Raw genomic sequence first — 13,112 nt, 5'->3', positions numbered from 1 at the left:
AATATTCAGATTCACAACCTGAGAAGGGGGATGTTTGTGGCTTGTGTATATGACTGTGACTGGTGGATTGCAGAGATTGTAGACACCAGTTATGAGTTAAACGAAATTGTAGTGAACTTTATGCTACCACATGGACCAGCTGCTGGATACAGGTTCCCAGCTGAAGGATAGCGACAACGCCATCAGTGCTCCCTTCCTGTTCACAATGTTTTGAAGATTGTAAGTGCTCCAGTTTCTATTGGTTCAACAGGAAGGCACCAATCTGTATCAGAAGATGATACTGAAGCATTGGAACACATTTTTAGTTCATTGACTGGCTAATTTCAGAACAAAAAATAGTGCACAGAAGTTATATAAACTGAAACCTTTAAGTCTTTGGACCATTCACGTACATTTTGGAACCATTTAAAATACTTGAAAAATGAATCTCTTACTCATCTATCAAAATTAAAATTATGTTAAATAATGCTAGGTTTTGATTTTAATGAGCCTATTATGTGATAATGTGGTAATGAAACAGGTTTTATGTATTGCAAACATTTCAATTGTTTATAAAACCTGTTCAACTTAAAAGTGGAAACTCTCCTTTTCAGCAAACGTAGAACTATATGCAACTAATCAACATAAAAAAATTAAAATTTTATGGATTGGCATTTAAAAAAAAAAAATCCATACATTATAAAAAAAGTTCAGAACCCTATAGTAAAAGAACTTTGACAGAAGTGGAAGCTCTCCTTTTCAGGGACTGTAGAACTATATACTACTTATCAACAGAAAAAAATTAAAATTGGCATTTTTGAAAAAATAATTTTTTCCATAAATTATAAAAAAAGTTCAGAACACTATAGGGAAAGAACTTTGACATATAAGTCCAAATGGAGGATTTCTTTGTAATCATAAAGCAATTATCTTTCAAATAAAAAAAAATAACAAACTATCTAGAACTGTTCCAGAGATATAGCATTTTAAAATTTTTTCCAAAATTCACATCTTTAAAACAGTATGAGCAGTGTCATCTTTGGAGGGCTGTATCTTGGAGCAAAATTTTTTTTTTAAGAAAACAAAAAAATGTGTGTTCCTTACATAGTCCTTTTCTTTAACATATGCAAAATTCAATAACATTAGAGACTAGGAAGGTAAGATTTTTTCCTAGCCTGCCTGAATTGATATGGACTATGCCAGAAGCGAAGTACATTGTCATTCTGACATAGGTCATCATGTTCAGTTACAAAGTGGTAACAACAAATACTAAAAGTCAATGTGCTATATCTGACTTACAATATAGAAGTGTTTATGTCAAACCGGGCGAGGTGGTGCAGTGGTTAGACACTGGACTCGCATTCGGGAGGACGACGGTTCAATCCCGCATCCGGCCATCCTGATTTAGGTTTTCCGTGATTTCCCTAAATCGCTCCAGTCAAGTGCCGGGATGGTTCCTTTGAAAGGGCACGGCCGACTTCCTTCCCCGTCCTTCACTAACCCGATGAGACCGATGACCGCGCTGCCTGGTCTCCTTCCCCAAACAACCCCCCCCACCCCCACCCCCAATGATTAGCGCACATTGTTTATGTCAAAGAACTCATCATAAGAATAAATGTAGTGTTCCAGAAGATATTCTTTTAATTTACTTTTAAATTGTGGTATTACTCTACTAAGACTTTTCATGCCCATAAGAAATGCATTAAGCATATTTTTGCTTGTGTAGCGTACACCTTTTTGTACTAGGTTCAAGTTTTTTCCATCCACATGCAAGTCTTGTTTCGATCTTGCGTCATAGCCACGATAATTACTGTTGTTTTTTTGTATGGGTTGGTTCTTAAATAAAAAGGACATGTGGGATAGGATATATTGTGAGGTCACTGTTAATATTTTTTGTGCTTTAAAAGGATTCTGCATGAATGATTTATACTCACACCACTTAGAATTCTGAGTGACAAATATTTTATTTGCCATTGGTTTATCTCCCCAAAACATTATGCCATATGAAAACAATGAAAATAGCCAAAATAAGCAGCCTTAACAACATCAGTATTTGCAGTTGCTGCTATAATATGTAGAGTATAAGTTGCTGAACTAAGTCTTTCTGTCAAGTCCAGAATATGGCACAACCAATTTAATTTATTCTTGATCTTCATTGATCCATTATGCATCAAGAAAATTTAATTTATTGTCTATGTCAATAAAATTCAGCAGCAGCCATGTACTTTGAGATATTATTGTATTTTATTCACAAGGCTACCAGTTTCGGCACTTCATTATGCCACCTTCAGGCCACATATGCTTCTATCCAAATAAAAAAAGTTGTCATATAGCACCATAAATCACAAGTTTGCTGTCACGCCTTTGAATGAACCAGTTGTATAATGATTGAATTCATGATATCCAGTACCGAGCGAGGTGGCGCAGTGGTTACACACTGGACTCGCATTCGGAAGGACGACGGTTCAATCCCGCGTCCGGCCATCCTGATTTAGGTTTTCCGTGATTTCCCTAAATCACTCAGGGCAAATGCCGGGATGGTTCCTCTGAAAGGGCACGGCCGACTTCCTTCCCCATCCTTCCCTAATCCGATGAGACCGATGACCACGCTGTCTGGTCTCCTTCCCCAAAAAACCAACCAACCAACCAACCATGATATCCAGTGATTTATGGCACTATACGACAAGTTCATTTATTTGTATAGAAGCGTATGGGGCCTGAAGATGGCACAATGAAATGCTGAAACTGGTAGCCTTAAGAATAAAACAAAATAATATCTTAAAATACATGGCTGTTGGTGAATTTTATTGACACTGACAATTATTTAACCAGCCGATGTCCCCTGGCCATAATAGACCAACAGAGAATTTAATTTATTGTCGATGTAGAGGCATAAAATTGTAGAAGAATATGCTTGGTAGTGGCTTTTGTACAGTGTGGGAGCTCATTAATAAAAATAAGAAATTTATTTGTTTCTTACACCATGGATCCAACTGTGATAGTCTCACATGAAAGTGTCACCACCAAATTCAATAACTACTTCCTCCAAGCGGCTGTAAACAGTGCACCCACTAATAAATAACTAAATAGAGATGTGTTAGATTTAGTTGTGCAGACATTGCATGCATATCAACAGATATTAGCTTTTAAAATACAAGCCCTAAGGATCTTTAAAAAAATCAACAGGTCCCTAAAGAGTAGTAATTCTGCTGCCTGTCTGTTATCTACAACTACGTCTACACTCTGCAAACAACTGTGAAATGCATGCAATTCCAGTCTTTCTCAGCGTATTCCACTGATGAATTCTTCTTGGGTTATCAGCCGAGTGCTGGCGTCGTCTTGTCGCAATGTTTCAATGAGTTTCATACCCATCATCTTCTGGTGAAGTGTTGGGATGCTATGTTGTGCATATCTACATAGCTGCTTGGCCATTATCCGCTACTGCAGGCCGGCCAGTCATGTACCTCCGGAAGGGGGTACCACGTCGGTGGTGGTTGGGGGACGCTGCGGCGTGGACCGGCGTCAAGACCTGGTGGCTATCCAATCTGTGTGCGAACGCCACTGCCTTCAGATCAGAGCATTCCTGACATATTTTGTCAGTTGTGGGATTCCACGCTGCACTGAGCTGAAAACCGCTACTCATGTTTACTAAATTGTTGTGCAGATGTATCTCCACTGCCTCTTTGAAGATCGAGTTCCAGAAACCACTGGTGCTGCACATCTTCTTCATTTTTTTTCAAATTGGAAGGTGTGTCCCTTGATAATGCTATGTTCTGCTACAGCGGACTTGTTTGTCGGTCCTAGTCGTACGTTCCTGATGTGTTCAGTACAGCACTGGGAGATACATTGTTGTGTCTGCCCGATATATTCCATCCCACGTTCGCACACAATACTGTAAATGCCTGGCATCTGCAGCCCTAGTTGGTCTTTGGTTGAACCAAGTATATCTTTGACTTTCTTCAGTGCGAGAAAGATGGTCATTATTTCGTGCTTCTTTAATATTCTTGCGATCTTGGCTGTTGGCGGTCCAGCAAACAGTAGAAACGCCACACATTTTGCTTCATCTTCTTTTGGTTTCTCCTCCTGCCTCTTGTCTGCATGCGTGTCTTATTTGTGTCTCGGTGTAGCCATTCTTATGGAAGATTTCCCGCAGATGTGCTAACTCATACAGCAAACTCTCACCGTCACAGATCGACCTTACTCTTTCTACTAAGGTGTTCAGTACTGAGCCTTGAGATATAAGTCTGTGTGCATCTTCTTGCTGTAGACAGAGTGACCCAATGTACCATCCGGATTTTTCTTGATCAAAATATCCAAGAAGGGAAGGCAGCCATTCTCTTCTACCTCAATGGTAAATTTGATGCTGTGATGTATGCCATTGAGATGGCGTAGAAACTCCTGTAGTTTTTTTCCTTGCCATGGGGCCACACTACAAAATTGTTGTCTACGTATCTGTAGAACACCTTTGGTTTATGGCGGGCGTTGTTCAGTGCCACATCTTCAAAGTGCCCCCTGTACAAGTTGGCAATACCTGGGGCCAGGGGGGAACCCATGGCAACATCATCTGTTTGTTCATAGAATTTCCCACCACATTTGAAGTATGTTGTGGTTAACACGAAACGAAAGAGTCTGAGTGTGTCCTCATCGAAGTGATCTTCGAGTAGAGCTAAGGAATCATCCAGCGGCACCTGGGTGAAAAGAGAAGTGACATCAAAGCTGACTAGTAGATCCTTCTCATGAATTGCATGGCAGACTGTATGTCCCATTGTTCCAGTTATTAAGGTTTCTTCCCATTCCATTCATGTTTAGAGCATGAGAAGAGTGATTGTTTGAATGCCTCTGTGCTTTCTGTAATTATTCTAATCTTGTCCTCATGATCCCTATATGAGCAACATGTTGGTTGTTGTAGTATATTTGTAGAACCATCATTTAAAGCTGGTTCTCATTCTTCAAACGTTGTTAGTAGACTTTCTTGGGGCAGTTTGCATCTGTCTTCAAGAGCCTGCCAGTTCAGTTTCTTCAGCATCTTTGTAACACTTTCCCGCAGATCGAACAAACCTGTGACCATTTGTGCTGCCCTTCTCTATATATGTTCAAGATCTACTGTTAGTCCTGTTTGATACGGGCCCCACACACTTGAGCAATATTCTAGAATGTATCACACAAATGATTTGTAATCAGTCTCCTTTGTAGATTATTTGCATTTCCCCAGTATTCTAACAAGCCTACCACCTGCTTTGTCCACAACTGAGCCTATGTAATCATTCCGTATCATACTCGTATGAAGTGTTACTCCCAGGTATTTGTATGAGTTGGCCAATTCTGATTGTGACTCACTGATAGTATAGTCATAGGATACTACTTTTTTGTGAAGTGTACAATTTTACATTTATGAACATTTAAAACAAGTTGCCAATCTTTGCACCACTTTGAAATATTATCAAGATCTGACTGAATATTTATGCAGCCTTTTTGAGACAGTACTTCATTATAGATAACTGCATCACCTGCAAACAGTATGAGTTTACTGTTAATATTGTCCACAAGGTCATTAATATACATCATGAACAGCAAGGGTCCCAACACACTTCCCTGAGGTACACCTGTAGTTATTTCTACGTACAGTGATGATGACTCTCCATTCAAGATAACATGCTGTATCCTCCATACCAAAAACTTCTCAGTTCAGTCACAAATTTCACTTGATACCTCATATGATTGAACTTTTGGTAGTAAGCACAGGCGTGGTACTGAGTCAAATCCTTTTCAGAAACTGAGAAATACTGCATCTACCTGACTGCCTTGATCCAAATCTTTCAGTATGTCATGTGAAAAATGTATGAGTTGAGTTCCACATGACCAATGTGTTTGGAATCCATGCTGGTTGGCATGGAGGAGGTCATTCTGTTCAAGATACCTCCTTATCTTTGAGCCCAGAATATGTTCTAAGATTCTACAACAAATCATTGTCAAGGATATTGGACAAAAGTTTCGTAGATCACTTCTATTACCCTTCTTGTAGATGGGTGTGACCTGAAGTTTCTTCCAGCTTTGTTCAGGTTTTAATGATTTCAGTTGTTTCTTAACAGCACTGACATTATAGCCTGATGAAAATTACTTGATAATTGATTCTCGATGTTGAACTGTGTGTTCCTCACAGTTCGATTCCGCTCCCTCTTCATGTCGCTTGCACTGTTGATTTCAATTCCTGCCACATGCCATCTTTTGTTTACTAGCAATTCCAAGGGGGCACTGTGTGCTCTGCATGGAGTGGTTCCTCGTTGCACTTGCTGCAGTGGGTGATGGGAAGGCCAGCAGTGGGGAGTGGTAGCGAGTAGCGCAACCGTTGTTGACGCTCCATGCCAAGTGTGGACATGGCCTTGATAAGGTTACTGGCATCGGGACGCAGTAGTGGTGTCTGATTCAAGACATAATAGAAATTCTATCAGTTCTGTTTCCTCTATGTTGGCGGTGTGGAAGCAAGACTGTGTTCCGGTACCGGTAGCTATTTGTCGGAGTGTGCATCAATCAAAGTAAGACCTATCATACACCTTTGTTTAGTGGTGCTTGACATTCACATTCCGCTAAACGGTGATTCAGTGACCTGGCCATATTGCCAAAGTTATTCATCGTGACTACTGTTGACTGTTCCTATCAGATGCTTTAGTATTCTCTTCCGTTTCGTGCTGTTGGGTTCATTTCAGTGTTAATATACAGCCCAGTCTATTATAAATGAAATTTTGTTGTCTTGTGGTTGAGTCCTGGGTTTGTTTGAATCGATAACCAGGACGTCCCATACCACTCATGACATACGTCAAGCAACCAACATAAATGTGACTTAAATTTGCATTTGTGTAACTTGTTTATCCAGTTTTCTATGAGGTTTTAGTCTATTAGTTAAATAACTATTTTATACTTTAAATTATGTAAAACTTGTTCCGCTTGTGAAATGGGATTTTGACATGCGATGTTCTCTTTTTTTGGGCTCTGGGCAAGTCCACATTATGTCATCTTAATGGTCTGTTAAGTGCCTCAGCACTCACAACAGTAATATGGGGTATAACTAATTTATTACTTAGGTTAATTAATAGTAATTTTATGCAGTTCATTCCAGTCCTCTCATTTCTTCAGTGACTACCCTTTTTCTGGAACCAGTTCTGGACTGAAGACCACAACAACAACAACAACAACAACAATTCTGGAAGTGTGAATGCCCGTAATCTGCAAAGATTCATTGGTGGGTCTCTTCCTATATGTCATTACAGTTGCCCGGCTCCTGGTGGCTGTTACAATTTCTATCGTGACTTGTTAGTTCTTCAGCTAGTCGCTTCAGTTAATGAGTTAAGCACCTTGTGGAGGTCAATCTTACCCTTTCTTTACCTGCATCAGCCTTAGGGAGGGTTTAATTCCTCAAGCTAGCTTTAAGCCAGCACTGGTCCATTAGGATTCCTTTGATCTTATGATAGTTTTATATAGCTCTAGACAGTAACTTATTGTGATGGAGTTTATTAAGTTGATTTTACATGGCCAATGTGATCCCAAAGTGATGGTTTTAAGAATAGTTTGTAACCCCTTTTATATGCTGAATTGTTCATGGTGAAACAGAGTTATGTTAGAATCCTGTTTATATACGAAGAGCACAGGGCAAAAGTGATGATAGTCAATTTTTTTCCCTTTTTCAGGTTAGGACAAAGTAGCTCAAATACGGCCGAATTTGTAGCGGGGTGTACATGGCAAGAATGCTGGCAGCTACTAAGTTATTTGCGATTTTATTTTTGTTGTGCATGGTAAAACCGATGAATGTCATCTGTGTTCACGGCACATATGATGAGAGTCATTTCATATGGTTGGCAAAACCTGCTTGATCAGTAGTTCAACATGCTGTCTTCACTCTTTTGTTTACTTTGTGTTTGTGGTTAGAAAGTTGCCAAAGTTTATAGCTTGTGTTCTTGGTAGTAGTTTCTGTGAAAATGAGTGAATTAAGTGAGTCAAGTGTGAATGAAGATTGTGAAAACGTCAGTAAACCTAGCACAAAGAAGAGAAAATCCCATGGAAGGGTAAGAGATGTGATGAAAAAACTTAAAGTGTGTACTCATGAAACTGGGCCCGATTGTAGATGTAAAACACTACAGTGTTTTGATAGAGTTTGTGAAGGTGAAAGAAAAAGATTAATTTCTCATTTTAATAGTTTAGAATCTAATGATTCTCAGTCCACATACTTGGCTGGGCTTATCAATGTTGGGTAAATGAAATAAAGAATGCCAGAGTAGAGCCTTCGCCTTTCACTGTGATTGAAGCTGACCAAAACCTATTTAGAAAATGGACTACTTTTTTGGAAAATCACTATCACAAGAAATGCCCATTTGCTACACGACCAATTTGTGAAATAAAATTTTCAAAAGACCATTGCAGGTTAGTTGAACACAGATCATCATACACTGGGTACTTTCTTATGTCACCGATCCTAACACAACACCAACTTACCAAACTTTCACGAGAGACAGAAGACCCTGGTGATAATACGTCCTCTTTACCACCAATTCTGCGTGAAGGTAAGAGAAAATGACTCAACACTTCACCTTTGCTTTCACATATCAATAATCTATAGACATATAATGAGTTATATAATAATACCTCATAACAATAGTGTAACCTTGAAAGTAATGAAAACGTATCAGTACAGGAAATATTTTTGCCATTATTACAACAGATATTTAGTTAGGTTATTGGTTAAATTCATAATACACTATGTAAGTAGGTAGGTTACTATATTATGACAAAAACCACCAGCAGGTTCCCTTGTTTAGCCCAAAAGTTTGCTTATTTCCAGATCTGATTAAACTAAAACCTGGAAAGTACCAAGACCTGCAGCATCTGAAGCAGTTTTGCAGTCCATCTGCTCAAAAGTACTTTGAAGAACTTCCTCATTGACAAAACATAAGTTGTAAATAACAGTATTAAAATAAAATTTATATGGGCATAATGTGTTAAGATCTAGAATATTATAAATTTTATAAAATAAACAGTAAACAGAATCTGTTTACAGGTTACAAGATCCACTGAAGAATCACAGAAAGATAGTGGACTTTCATCGTTTTTATGAAGTTTTTTATGACTACCATCACTTTTACCATGTTTTTTGAGTACCTATTTAAGTTCTTAATTAATAAAGCACCTTAAAATTGAAAATGTGTTTATTGTATTACATTTATTACCTAAACAAATAGATATAGAACAATAAAAATGCTGTTGTGATAATTATACGGTGAACGCTTATGATATACGAGAGACTAGAGCAGAAAATTCATCGCTCTGAAAAGTTACAAAAAAGTGACTATCATCATTTTTGCCTTGTGCTCTTCATATATTTATATCTTTAAATTTATTGTGCTGTTTCCATGATTTAATATATATGCCCCTATTAATGGGTGCTAGATTTATCCTGCTTTATTTAGTGTTTAAGCCCATTGAAATATCACTCTCAAATTAAACTAACTGACCCAGTTTCCTGTAACGCATGAATCTGCTTAGTTCTCCGTTTTCTACGATTTATCTAGTCGAAAAGTGTTTCAGTGCTATAATGTATACCAGTCATATCTGAACCAAGTTGTTCTTCAGTGTAACTGTTTATTCCCTAAATTTCGTGGATTTTAAAATTTCTAAATTTGCAAGCCATAATCTGTTTGTGTAAATTGTTGTCAGCATAGCTGTGACCTACCTAATCAATCGCAACATGTAATTCTTGGCGTTTTAATTGGTTTGGTTGCAATAAATGCAAACTTAAAGTGAAGCTTGTGGGTGATTCATATTCCCTGGTTCCTCAACCTCAGTAATGCTAGAATTAAATTTTATATTAAAGCTTGTGTTAAGGTTTTTCAGTGAGTTACTGGGAGAAAAGAAAAGGAGGCACTACGGATGTGTTAGCTGGTTTCCTCCAATCAGAGCACTCAGTGTCATACCCAAACCGTTCACCATTGCCAGACTGCCACTACATTTGGTCAGTTTACTTCCAATTACTTGTCTGCAATTTTTTCTTGATGTATTTGGATCCCAAATCGTGGTCTTCCACTTTACTTCATACTTCATCATACATGATAACCACTTCACAAACATACTTCTTCACAAGACGCGATTCAGGGTCACATGTGCAGTTATCGTACTCACAGAGATCGGCTTGCGTTAGATAAGTTTTACACAACATTGCATGAAACAAGTTTCTGAAAGCTGCAATTCAACATGACGACTGGGTGACCACATTCAAGCATACAACAGGTTGTCTGCAGGTTGTACTTCAGCACGATGGGTAGTCTAATAACCTGCTCTGCTGGACTGAACTTTTTCTGTCTCGAGTTTGCTCTTGGAGGTCAGCTTTAACAGCTGTGTGCAAAATGATCGTGGTTTTAGAACTGACGCAGATTGTTGATACTACCTCCTCGAATACATTACACATCATGAGGTTGTGGTTAGCTTAGGACATGAGTTTAAATTCAGGGCTGCAAAACGTGTCTCCAGCTGCAGTTTAGTCATTGGTCACTTAAAATCAGCTTTCATTTCTGACATACCTTCTGACAGATGCTTCCAATATTGCTCCATGCGACACATTAACAACAGTTGTGAAGTGACTTACCGTGTTTGTGTGTTACCTAGAAAAGAGCAGTAGCCATCAGGTAATGTGGCAACACTGTAGTGGCAAGTGACAGATGTCAATTGTCAAGTAATTTTAAACAGACTGTAATATTCATTTCATGCATCTTTCAGCAGTATGAGGATTAAATTAGGGTAATTGTCCTGGGTTTTCCTTTGTAAAAGAACATTTAAAAACAGATTTAAAGATTTCAGCTTTTGCTTTGCTACCCTCAACTTCAATTCCTGTCTCATTTGCTACGGTGTGGACACTAAATTTAGTGCCACTAACGACCTTTACATATTACCATAATTTCTTTGGCTTTTGTGAAACATCATTTGACAATATTCTGCTACAATACTCACTGAAGGCATCACACATTGCTCTCTTGACAGTAAAATGTGATTGGTAATCATTGTTTCTACAACCACATCGTGGTCACTGATAACAGTTTCGAAGCTGTCATCCTCCAAGAGGTTCAGGTCTGTTGATGCCATTAGATCCAATATATTTCCATCATAAGTGGGGTTCTGAACTATCTGTTCTGGGTAGTTTTCGGAGAAGGCGTTTAATAATGTTTCACGGGATATGTTTATCACACCCACCACTAATAAAACTGCAATTATTAAAGTACCGATCTGTGATTACAGTATGATTGGGAATCTTACCTACAAGTGAACTGATGTTTTCTCTAAAGTTTTTGATTACATCAGAATATGATTATGGTGGCCATTAGAAGGATCTAATTACCATTTTATGCCCACCCCTGTACTTAGTCTTCCCAAACAAACACACAAACAGTTTCAATTTCTATGTTGGTGGATTTGAAGAGTACACCACATCCATTTCTCATCAGCCTTCACTTTGTAAATAAAAACTTATTTTCATGCTGCAACTCAATTTAGTTGCAGCAAAACCAGGCTGTTTTATTTACATAACAAGTGAATCTAGAACAGTGTGGTAACCTTCCTGCATTGAGGAAATTCCAGACTGTTGACAGGTGTTATCAAATTCAGGATCTCTTAGACAAAGATTCGTGTGGCTCTCGGAAAGGTGAGAGCGCTAGAGAGGCAGGTCTGACGTTGCGACTGACAGTGAAAACAAGAATTATATCAAGACACATTCATAGGACTTGTCGATCTTCAAAAAGTGTTTGGCAATGTAAAAGTAGTGAAGATATTTGTAGTAAATTATTACTTGCATACAGCTGTGGAATAAACATTGCTACTTGCCATGTAGCTAAAATAACCTTTCAGTCCCAGTATCTAGATACAGTGGAACCCCTATTTCATATTTTCATGTGGTCCAGGCTTAAAAAATTGCAAAATTGACAAAAATGTAGATTTGAGGAAAATGTTAAGACCCCCAAAATACTAGCTAAAACACATGTAATTGGCACATATTATTAAAAATAGGAATCCTCTCCAATACTTTATATAAAATATGTCTAAGTGAAGGAAATTAAATGTACAATTCAGTGTTTATACATTAATTTGTGATAATGGATTTAATTAGCTCTTAAAAATCACAGATGTGCTACAGCAAGCAAAAACACATCAAAAAATTGAAACTAGCATCTGGGTACACGGCAATGAAGCTGTTTTCCAACATGCTATGACCACAAATTGACATTCAAAGCACACATTTTTGCGAGATCATTCTTTGTGCTCACCCAGAAAAAAAGCAAAAATTGATGAACATGTTGAATTAAACCAAAAACATCACAGCAGCTAAGTTGTTAAACCAAAAGCATAAATGCACACGTCTGCTTAATGACAGACTTTGTCAGCATTGCAGTTATTGTGTAATGCTTTTCTTACAAGCTGCACTTCATTGCTCACCACCATTAGTGTTATGTTAGACTTGATGAGAGAAACAGGGACATGAAAAAATGATGTGCATGTCAGGATGGCAGCAGGGGGGCATCCAGGGTGGTTTTCCTACATGTAAAATGATAAATGCCAGGATTCAGGGGAAAATGGGTTTTATTCCCAAGAACTACCATTAAGGGACACAATATTCACAAAAACTGGCTACAGCCGTGGAGTGAACTGCACATGGTACAGAAAGAGCATTTAACCCTCAATAGGAAGGACTGGCAGACATGTCCAGACGGTAAGGAAGCTGGCAGGCAAGAGAGCGATCCGATGTCGTGGCTGCTACATCTCCGACGCTAATTCGTATATCACATGATGGCACCCGGTCCTCCCATTGGGGGGTTTGTGACAGAAAGTTGGCATGTCTCACTCAGCAATAGCATAATGGCGTCCCTAGCTCAGCATAATAGCGTGGGAGCTGACCACACATGCTGCGGAGTAGTTTACATAACTGCTTGTGCCACTTCCTGAGGCTAAGTCAAAATTATGGAAATAGAATACAATAAAAAAATATTTGCCATTATTACCCATTATCATGTACAATGAGTTTACTTCCCAATTGATGTTATAAGCTTATTAGAAGTCGGCTCAGTGAATTTCTGTACTCTCTGCAAAATGTTAATTTGAAAGGA

At 38.4% G+C, this 13,112-nt stretch overlaps 1 long non-coding RNA gene across 1 annotated transcript; it reads left to right on the top strand.

Annotated features, from left to right (window-relative positions):
* Positions 1–7,559: 7,559 nt before the first annotated feature.
* Positions 7,560–9,104, top strand: LOC124790000. The gene is made up of 3 exons (XR_007016196.1): positions 7,560–8,531; positions 8,810–8,923; positions 9,026–9,104. It is a non-coding gene; the product is annotated as an uncharacterized LOC124790000 (long non-coding RNA).
* The last annotated feature ends 4,008 nt before the right edge of the window (positions 9,105–13,112 follow it).

Source organism: Schistocerca piceifrons, chromosome 3 (genome assembly GCF_021461385.2).
Source record: "Schistocerca piceifrons isolate TAMUIC-IGC-003096 chromosome 3, iqSchPice1.1, whole genome shotgun sequence".
Taxonomy (NCBI): domain Eukaryota; kingdom Metazoa; phylum Arthropoda; class Insecta; order Orthoptera; family Acrididae; genus Schistocerca; species Schistocerca piceifrons.
The sequence above is the reverse complement of the archived record's forward strand: the minus strand, read 5'-3'. Positions and strand labels throughout refer to the sequence as shown.